Source organism: Amblyraja radiata, chromosome 45, assembly GCF_010909765.2.
Source record: "Amblyraja radiata isolate CabotCenter1 chromosome 45, sAmbRad1.1.pri, whole genome shotgun sequence".
NCBI lineage: Eukaryota > Metazoa > Chordata > Chondrichthyes > Rajiformes > Rajidae > Amblyraja > Amblyraja radiata.
Window position 1 is genome coordinate 3,437,686 of NC_046000.1, and position 11,151 is coordinate 3,448,836.

The 11,151-nt window shown below is 50.7% G+C and overlaps 1 non-coding gene across 1 annotated transcript; it reads left to right on the forward strand.

Moving 5' to 3' along the window:
- Positions 1 to 10,582: 10,582 nt before the first annotated feature.
- Positions 10,583 to 10,774, forward strand: LOC116968662. Its single transcript, XR_004410503.1, has one exon. It is a non-coding gene; the product is annotated as a U2 spliceosomal RNA (small nuclear RNA).
- Positions 10,775 to 11,151: the final 377 nt, after the last annotated feature.

Consider the following 11,151-nt stretch of genomic DNA (forward strand, 5'->3'; position numbering starts at 1 on the left):
GAGCGGCACACTGGCGCAGCGGTAGTTGCTGCCTCACAGAGCCAGAGACCCGGGTTTGATCCTGACTGCGGGTGCTTGTCTGTACTGAGTTTGTACGTTCTCCCATGACCTGTGTGGTCATGACTCCCGCAATATCGGGACCATTTTTCCTGAATCCAGCCTGTCCAATCCCTTAAGAATGTTATATGTTTCTATAAGATATCCTCTCATCCTTCTCAAGAGACTGTCCCACGTGGCTGTCATTTGCGCCTCATTTACGAGATATGTAAAATAGGTCGAAGCGTAAATCACGCGTCATCACACGTAATCATGCGTCAGTGCATCCGTCTGGTGCGCGTGACGTCATTAGAATACCCTGCTTCCCTATACTACATCATGACCATCATGGAAGAACTACAGATTTTATTGCTGCAGCAACAACAGAGAAATCTGTTAGCAGCAGCCCTCATACTTACAGATCAGCCAGGCAGGAGTACAACAAGAACGGCTAGCAAGAAACCCAGGGAGAGGTCTGTGTGGACCAGGTACATGCCACGAGTGATTACTCAGGATAGGCAGTCAGTCGGCTTTTAAAAACAATCTTAAACCGCACATGCGCAGATTGTTCTCCTCTTCATAAAAATTAAAATAAAGACAGTAACAATTCAATTTGCCCAAGGCTTCCAAGTCTCCTTCATTCTGAAATACTTAATGGGTGGGGGGTGAATGTTGACGGCAGGTGTACAGATGGTGGGGAAAAACGGGAGCACACCGGGACAAGTTGTATCAGATGTAATCTTATTGAATGACAATACTTGTTCAAGGGACCAATTGGGGGGAGAGTTCCTTTCACAGAGTGTGGAGAGTCTGGCCACGGGTAAAGTTGCGAGGTGGGAAGGAGTGTTAAGAAGGAGGGAGTCGGGGATCATACCTCGCGATCGAAGAGGTCTGCACCCACACCACCGAAGGACAAATGGAAACCATCACAGTTGCCCTCCCAAACATCTCTGTCACATCAGTGTATAAACCCCCCCAAAGTCCGTTCCTCCACTCTGAACTGCCAGACAGATGCAAGAGGAAATACCACATTAGCATTGGGGACTTCAATGCCCATAGCTCATTGTGGGGCTATGAAGTGAACAATCAAGATTGAGATGAAGTCGAAACCTGGCTCGAGTCGAAACACCTGACCCTGATCCATGACTCCAAACTGCCAAAATCTTTCCACAGTGCCAGATGGAAACGAGGATATAACCCAGACCTTGTTTGTGTGAGCAGCGAACTATCATCCAGAGCTGTGAAAGGTCCTGGACCCTATCCCCCATACGCAACACCGGCCAATCACCATAACCATCCGATCCGCTCTCCAAGCAACAACCGTCCCCTTCTGCAGAAGGTTCAATCTGCGGAAGGCCGACTGGCTGTCATTCCACCAGGAGATCGAAGACTCCATCCCCAGTATTCCATCACACCCCAACAACAATACCATGTTCACAGAACTGCTGAAAAGGTCAGCCAGGCGACATATACCAAGAGGATGCCAGACCGAGTACGTCCCCGGGCTTTCGGAAACATCCAGCGATCTACTGAAAGCCTACCACAGGGCATACCACGAGGACCCTTTCTCCTCCACCACCATGGAACTCGGAGAACACAGTCGGGGAGGACCGAAGGCAAGTCTGGAAGGAGTTGATAGAAAACACCAACATGACCAATAACAGCAGGAAGGCATGGGCCACAATCCGCCGCCTCGGTGAAGGTCATACCACACCGCCCACGCTCACAACGGTCACAGCAAACTCAGTTGCAGCACAGCTGGTGGCAAACGGTCGTAGCCAAAACCGGCGCAGACCCACAGGAGAATACCGCCGGACAGCGGTAACAGACCGCCTACAACCAGCCAGCGCTCTCACCAAGCCCTTTGACCTAGAAGAACTCGAAGCTGCAATGAGCATGCTGAAACCTGGGAAAGCAGCAGGAATCGATGATGTACTGGCGGAAATGATACAGCACCTTGGACCTAAAGCAAAGACCTGGCTCCTAACAATGCTGAACTCATGCATGGCACAGAAAACAACCCCACCTGTATGGAGAAAGGCTAAGACTGTCGCAATTCCCAAACCTGGAAAGGACCCATCATCCCCAAAGAGCGACAGACCCATTTCCCTCCTCTGCATCACCTACAAGCTCTATGAGAGTCTACTACTCCAACGCCTTATGCCACTTATAGACTCCAAGCTTACTAAAGATCACGCTGGCTTCCGCACTGGCCGCGCCTGTGCCGGGCAGCTACTGAACCTCACCCAACACATTGAGGACGGTTTTGAGTGCAAACTCATCACCGGAGCAGCTTTCATAGACTTCACCGCTGCCTACGACACTGTCCAGCATCGCACCATGATCAGGAAACTTTTTGACATGACTGGTGACCCCGACCTGTGCCAAGTCATCAAAAGCCTTCTCAACAACAGGCGCTTCTTCGTTCAACTAAACGACAAGAGCAAATGGAAAGCCCAAAAGAATGGCCTACCACAAGTCAGCCTACTGGCCCCCCTCCTCTTCAACATCTACACCAACGGCCAACCACTTCCCTCACACTGCCGCCGCTTCATCTATGCTGATGATCTCTGCATCACCACCCAACAGGAGAACTTCCAGAAGATCGAGTCTGTCCTGGAAAGCGCCCTCCAAGAGATGACAACCTACTACAATAACAACCACCTGAAACCCAACCCATCAAAAACCCAACTATGCAGATTCCATCTTAAAAATCGAGATGCAGGAAAACAACTGAGCGTCTCATGGGATGGCCACAAACTCTCCAACCACTTCCACGCCGTGTACCTCGGAGTCACACTCGACAGGACACTCTCTTTCAAACCCCACCTTCGGAACACCAAAGCCAAGGTCAACACTCGCAACAACATCCTGCGCAAACTGGTAAACTCAAAGTGGGGCGCTGATCCACCAAACATCCGTGCAACTGCCCTAGCCCTGTGCTTCTCTACAGCTGAATACGCGTGCTCAAGCTGGAGCCGCTCCCACCACACCAAACTGGTTGACACAGCCCTCAACGACACCTGCCGCATTATCACGGGATGCATAAAAACAACGCCAGTCCCGTGCCTCTACGCCCTATCTGGTATTTCCCCCCCGCCACCCCCCCTATATCAGACGATCCATCGTCGCCCAAGACGAGCGGAGAGCACAGGAGATCGATACCAGGCACCCCCTGCACGGACACACAGCACCTCCACCCCGATTGAAATCCAGAGCCAGTTTCTTGCAGATAGTCCCACCTCTCCAGACAACCAAAGAAACAGCAAGGACCAACATCTGGACAGCTGAATGGAACCAGCTCAACACACGAGCCCACGACTGGATGGAGAGAGGAATCACTCCGACTGAATGCCTCGCCAGCAGGCACGACCTCCCATGGCCAACCTGGAAGACCCTCAACAGATTACGAGTGGAGCTGGGGAGGTGCAAAGCACTTATGAAAGCATGGAACTACCAGGCAGAAGACACATGCAGCTGTGGAGCAGTACAGACAATGTCCCACCTACTGGAGTGTGACGACGCCCCCCCCCCCCCAGTGTAGCCCCCAGGACCTGGCTGAACCGACCCGACCCGACCAGCTGTGACCTGCGCCAGATACTGGCAGAACGACATCTGAGATTGCAACGGACTCGAAGAAGAAGTTCCAACACACCACATCTTCTCCATTCTGCCATCTGGGAAGAGGTACAGGAGCATCAGCTGCAATGTGTATTATTCTCTGACTTTTACAGTTAACGCTGTTATCAGACTACACAATGTACTGCCAAGTTAAGGGTACAATCCCATTCTCCCAACCTATCACATTGTAACTGATACAAATGAGTGTTGAATATTAGGGTTGTGTGTGTGCAATGGAGTTAAGAATGGGTTTTCTTTTATTGATTTCAGCAATTGATGTTTTAATTGGATTTTGAACCACAAATGCAACTGAAACTTCCAGGAATGAGAAACGTATAATAAACACATCTTCAGCAAATTGTTCAATATCACAACTACCGGCACTGCGAATGAAGTCGCCACAATCGAGGTGATGTTGGTCGGTCAGAAGAGAGAGAGTGAGCTGCACGTGAACCACAGCGAGCACCACATCGCTGAGGTATGACTGACTGACTCTGACAGGGGCAGGGGTGAATTTAGCGCCCTCACATGAGCAGCTGCAGGGAGTGATTGCTTCTTCAATGTTAACCTGTCCCCCCGACAAAACTCTTGCCCACACGCTTTAGGACCGGAGGGGGGGGGGGGGGGTCCGCCGCATTGCACTGTTGGCTGTGTATTGGTAAGTCATCTGTCTGTCTGCGGGGGTGGGATGACGGGCTCTGGAGGGTGGGTGGACTTGCGACATCGCGCCTGGAGGGGTCGGGATGTAGGTGGGTGGCGCCAGAGGTAATGACAAGGCTACCAGCCTTGGTGGATTTGTCACGAGCCAAGTTTACGGTTGAGGAGGAGAGGCAGCAAGCGGCTGGTTGGCAGGTGGAGGGGAAAGGCAAGGCCAGGTGAGCAATTTGTGACGTTGTGCGTCTGAGTTTCAGCTTCAGCGGAGCCCGGTGTGTTGCAGGTGCGACACACACTACTTGGGTCTCTGTGAGGGCAAACACTGAGGGGGTGGGTGATGGCTCCTTGATCTCCAAACCCTCAGTCTGACCATCACCTGGTGCTTGCTCATCCAGATTCCACACAGGACCTCGATCTCAACACAGCTTCCTGCTCCTTCGATGGGACGTGTCAGGAAAGGTTTCCCTCGCTGAGATTCTTCACCATCATCCGAGCAGTGTTGTCAATCCCCTGTCCTCCTCCCAGGGCACTCTTTGCATAGCCATCGCAACGGAGGCAGTGAGCAGAATTTTCTTCTGGAATGAGAGTTACGTTGCCTGTCAGTCTCGATCCGTAAAAATACTCAAGGACTCAAATCATTAACCATCAGCAATTGGTTGATTTTATATGCGCAAGGGGAGACGTGTCTCAGTTAAAGGCTGTGATCACATTTCCAATGTTAGTCGGCAGAGCAGGATATTTATACACTAAGGTGAAGACTTTTGATAATGTGAAGTAGATCAATCTGAGGGGGGGAGGGATTATAAAACCCGGAAGTGTGGGTGTGGTTCATTCTCTGCAAGATGGGGGGGGGGGGGAGGGAGGAGAGGTCATAATTCTGTCTGAGCTGTGAATCAACTGAACACACTAAATGTCTACTGAACTGTGAGTGTGGTGTTTTATGTGGTTTTATGGTGGTTTCACCTTGCTTGAAATGGTATGAAAATGCATTTGAATGTGGTGGCCTTGCACCCTGCATGAAATGGTATGAAACTGAATTTGAATATGGTGACCTGCAACCTGCATGAAATCGTATGAAACTGCATTTGAATTTGGTGGCCTTTCCACTTCTTGAAAAGGTATGAGACTGCACTTGAATTTGGTTGTCTTGCACCCTGCTTGAAGCGGTAACAAACTGCACTTGAATTTGTTGGCCTTGCACCCTGCTTGAAATGGCATGAATGCACGTGAATTTGGTGGCCTACCACCCTGCTTGAAGTGACATGAAACCACATAAATGTGGTGGCCTTGCACCCTGCTTGAAGTAGTATGAAACTGCGCTTGAATTTGGTGGCCTTGCACCCTGCTTGAAGTGGTATGAAACTGCACTTGGTGGGGGTGGGTGAGAGTGGGGCGTTTGGGGGTTTGAGAGCGGGAGTGGGTATAGCAGGGATGGGGGGGGTTAGGTAGGAGTCAGGAAGTTGGGGTAGGGGTGGGAGGAGCTTTTGTGGGGTTGGAGGGTGGGTGATGGAGTGGGGTGGGATGGGGCGGCATGGGGGTATGGCTGGTGCTGGTGTGGGGGCCAGGTGGTGAGAGTGTAGGAGAGGCAGTGCTGGTATTGTGAGGGTCGGGGCGGGGCTGGTGTGAGGGTGGGTATCGCGGGGGGGTGGTGTAGGGGTGCTGGTGCTGTTTTGTCAGAGGGGCAGGGATCAGGGTCAGGGTGGTGCTGCTGTTGTCAGTGTATTGGTGGTGTGGGTGTGTAGGAGGTGAAAGCGGTAAGGGCATGGGAGTGTGAAGGTGTGGCAGGGGGTGGTGCTACTGTGTCGGGATCAGGAGCGGTCAATATACAATAGGTGCAGGAGTAGGCCATTCGGCCCTTTGAGCCAGCACCGCCATTCACTGTGATCATGGCTGATCATCCACAATCAGAACCCCGTTCCTGCCTTCTCCCCATACCCCTTGACTCTGCTATCTTTAAGAGCTCTATCTAACTCTCTCTTGAAAGCCTCCAGAGAATTGGCCTCCACTGCCTTCTGAGGCAGAGAATTCCACAGACTCACAACTTTGTGTGAAAAAGTTTTTGCTTAACTCCGTTCTAAATGGCTTATTCTTAAACTGGACCCTGGTTCTGGACTCTCTCAAAATCGGGAACATGTTTCCTGCCTCTAGTGTGTCCAAACCAATAATAATCTTATATGTTTCAATAAGAACTCCTTTCATCCTTTTAAATTCCAGAGCATACAAGCCCAGCCGCTCTATTCTATCAACATATGACAGTCCCGCCATCCCTGGAACTAACCTGGTGAACCTACATTGCACTTACTCAATAGCAAGAATGTCCTTCCTCAAATTTAGAGACTTAAACTGCACACAATAGTCCAGGTGTGGTCTCACTAGGGTCTTGTACCACTGCAGAAGGACCTCTTTGCTCCCATACTCAATTCCACTTGTTATGAAGGCCAACATGCCATTCGCTTTCTTCACTGCCTGCTGAACCTGCATGCTTACTTTCAGTTACTGATGAACAGGGACCCCCAGATCTCGCTGTACTTCCACTTTTCCCAACTTGACACCATTTAGATGATGATGTGCCTTCCTGTTTTTGCCACGAAAGTGGATAACCTCACATTAAACTGCACCTGCCATGCATCTGCCCACTCACCCAACCTGTCCAAGTTATCCTACATCCTCATAGCATCCTCCTCGCAGTTCAGACTGCCGCCCAGCTTTGTGTCATCTGCAAATTTGCTAATGTTGCTTTTAATCTCTTCATCTAAATCATTAATGTATATTGTAAATAGCTGCGGTCCCAGCACCCAGCCTTGCGATACCCCACTATTCACTGCTTGCAATTCTGAAAGGGACCCATTTATCCCTACTCTTTTTCCTGTCTGCCAACCAAGTTTCTATCCATGTCAGTACCCTATCCCCAATACCATGTGCTCTAATTTTGCCCAGTAATCTCCTCTGTGGGAGCTTATCAAATGCTTTCTGAAAGTCCAGGTACACTTCATCCACTGGCTCTCCCTTGTCCATTTTCCCAGTTAAATCCTCAAAGAAGTCGGACCGATCCCGATACTGCTATCCAAATGTGCCGCTATTTGAGCTGTTGTAGTCAGAGGGAAGCTATTGTGGGGGTGGGAATCAGGGGGGAGGGGGGGGGGATGGGGGGGTGGGGGGCGTTTGTAATGTTGGGGGGTGGTACAGCGACACAAACTAACGCTCTAGAATGTAGCATTTTGAATGATGCAGCCAATGAGCAGCGTCAAAGATTATAGAGGAGCATAAGATCTTTGGGCAGCGTCGCCGGGGATGGGACGTAGAAACAGACACAGACACAGACAGACGGCGTTGGAGGAGGTCGTGTCTGGTGTCTGCTCTGCTTAGCTCAGCTCTGCTCAGCTCAGCCATACTCTACCCTACCCCACCCTACCCTACCCTCATCTACCATCATCTACGATTATCTACCATCATCTACTATCATCTAATATATTATACTATACTCTAGGTGCGGCGAGGACAGGCGGCGATCAGAAGGGGAGTGTTTGAAATGGCCACGGTCCCGCTCCTTGTTCCTGGAGCCGCGCGGAAGCTTCTGCTGCTCGGACCCCGCAGGGACCATCACTCGGTGAGTCTGTGTGTCTGTCATGTCGGTTCCTGGCCCCGCACAGGTGACCGCTCTTCCCGGTGCCGGGGGCCCTGCGGACGGGGGTGGCTCCCAGCCTCACCCCCCTTGACTGCCTCCCCTTATCAGAGGGCGGTGGAGGCATGTTCCCTGGATACTGTCAAGAAAGAGCTTGATAGGGCTCATAAAAATAGCAGAGTCAGCGGATATGGGGAGAAGGCAGGAACGGGGTACTGATGGGGATGATCAGCCATGATCACAATGAATGGTGGTGCTGGCTCGAAGGGCCAAATGGCCTAGTGCTGCTGCTATAGTCTATTGTCTTAACATTGACCCACGGCAGCGCTGTCAGAGCCCAGTGGCGCTTCACCCCTGAATTAACTAACCGCACACTTTAAATTGGTATGTTACAATACTTACCTTCAGCGGCACTGCAATTCTGCCACTGGCCGTGTGCGCGATTTTGGCGCGTTTGAGGAGGGGGGGGGTGGTGCGGGGTTAAAACGCGTTTTTTTTTCTTACCTTGTCCTGGATTTTACTTCGGAGTCACGTGAGTGACAACGTGAAGAACCCGCTCAGTGCGCAGGCGCGGCATTACGCCAGCAGTGCAACAGCGGCAGCGGGAGCTAGGCACTCCCGCAACAGATGAAACGGACCGTCAGGTGAGCATCCTGAGGTCGGGTTTCTTTTACAGGGGAGCCCCTTTTTCTGCTTGTGTTTTACAGGCAGAGAAAAAGGGTCTGGAACAAAACTGTCCCCCGTTCGAGGAGGAACGTTTCCCGTCGGGGGGAAGGGGGGCAGAAACAGGCGGTAGGAGCAACCCGGTGTTCCGCTATTCCCCGACACCGTGCCGAGCCCAGCCCGATAGCGGGCTGGATGCATAGCCACCCGAAGAGGCATCCGGCAGGTGTTCCCGATTTGGGACGGGACGTCTCTCCACCCGCACGTGGGGAAAGAGAGCCGCCTGAGCCGCTGCAGCGGCTCTCGGTGCAGGTGCCTGCGAGACGCGCTGCTTGAGGGGCGCTCTCGCTACTACAAGGCACAAAAGCTCCAGAAGAAGTCGGTAGGAACATTTAACCGGGCGTTCCGCTACCCCACACCACGCCAAAGCCAGTCCCGCTAGTGCCTGAGCTGCGGGCTGGATGTCTAGCCATCCGAAGAGGCATCCGGCCGGTGGCTTCCGACTTGTCGGAGGGGACGTCTCTCCACCAGCAGGGAGAGAGACAGCCGCCTGAGCCGCTGGAGCGGCTCCTGGAGCAGGAGCTCCTGCGAGACACGCTACGTGAAGGGCAGTCTCGCTGGAGTGTTCAGGCATACCCTCCACAGTGCCTAGGCACTGCCCATCGCTTCCTCCTTAGTGTGGTTAGCTTTGGGGTGACCAGTGGCTGGGCTGGTCATGAAGAGGGGTCACTGGCTGAACAATATCGGGAGTATGCTTGAGGTACAGGATCAGGAAGAGCTGCTGGGTGTGGCCGCTATGTGGCTCCACCACTAGCGAGATGGCTTTTCAGTCTCAACTGATGGCCAGCTTACTACCTGTCTTTTCCAAAAAACCTCTCCAAGACAGGTAGCCATGAGGCGTTGGTTTTATCACGCCTCCCCTAAATTGCATTTACTCAAAGTGCCCGCCATTATTGGGGGATACATTGAGCAGCGCGTTTAACCTAAATATTTTAAAAATGCATTTGGTACCCTGACGTCGGCTATCATGTCCACCTGCTCATTCCAGAAGGGCAGGGTATTATGGGAAAACACCTGACCCTACTGTTCAACGGTATACCTCATAACTTCTGAAATGAACTCACAAACCTACCCTCAATCTATGAAATTAACAGGACTATGAGAACGCCGACCTCATAAGCACAGATCCTGCTACCTGGCACTTACCAAACCCGTCCTAAAAAACTGGACGAAGTGTTCAAACTATTCGGCACAAGAGGGCAGAGTCTGGAATGAGCACCACACTAAACCAGACAGCAGTACCTCAACGTGTCCACCAGGGGCGTCTACCTCATGGTACTGGTGAAAGCTCGGGGCCTGCATGCCAAACCTGTAGAATTAGGCCACGGCCCAGAGCAGGCCCCAGGGGAAAATGTGCCACCCCCCAACAAACAACGTCCCTACAAGAACAAGGAACCAGAAACCGAAGAAAACAACAATGAAGACAGATAAGTATGGTTCCTACCATCACATAAAGGTTAAGGGTTGTACTAACAAGGGGTGGATGAATCACGCCTGGTTAGGAAGCTATCACTCTTGGTAGTTATATACCAAAAAATAAATACAAGGGGAATAGAATTAATATCTTGCCACCAATTCAGCAAGCACCCCAAGTGGTCTACCCTCCCACGATGGTGAATGTCGCACCATCGTTGATAAACCACTTGAGTATTTCACCAGGTATACCCATTCATGGGATTTGTAACTACTACCATGGATCCAAGGATACTTTATGGTAGACATCGCCCTTGAAGATGCACACTATTCAGTACCTTCTCATATAAGTTTCGGATATACCGCAATTACCTGGATGGAGTAACCATGATGAGCGTTGCGGCATTTAAGTCAAAGTTATCCAGAATCAACTAGCCCTGACACTTAGAAACATTCCGTCATGGCATGTCTATATATTAACGACAAACTATCCTTGGATACAGCTTTAGCTGCATCGCTTCTCGGCCTTTTGACTAAGATCAAGTGTAGTATCTGTTCTTATCAGTTTAATAATCTGATACGTCCCTTATCTAGGGACCATATATTAAATTGAATTTTGGAACAGGGAGATGGAATAGGGGCTTGCTCCGTCCACTCCACGCATCGACCCAGTATTGCAGTGCCTCTGGGAACGGTGCACAAAATATATATCCAGATATTTACGTTGACCAACCACAACGTTGTTATCTGGTATTCATTAAGACTATCAGTCATGGTGCATTAACCACCAATCAACTACGTGGCAAAGTAATTGGGATATAGCAGCATTACCAGCAACTGAACTTTGTACCTTTCCTATGAGCTGAGATACTAGTGTTCAAAACTATCTCCATACCTGTAATATGGGGGCAAATGGATTAATCTGTAGTGTTATCATGGAATTTATCGGCAGGAAGGATTATGGTTGTACACTTCCACCTGTTTTGAGTAACATCTTATGTGTCCTGATGTGTTACTGAGCTTGTAATACTTAATGCCAATATAAATTGACTTAAACATGATATATATTAACTTACTTAATT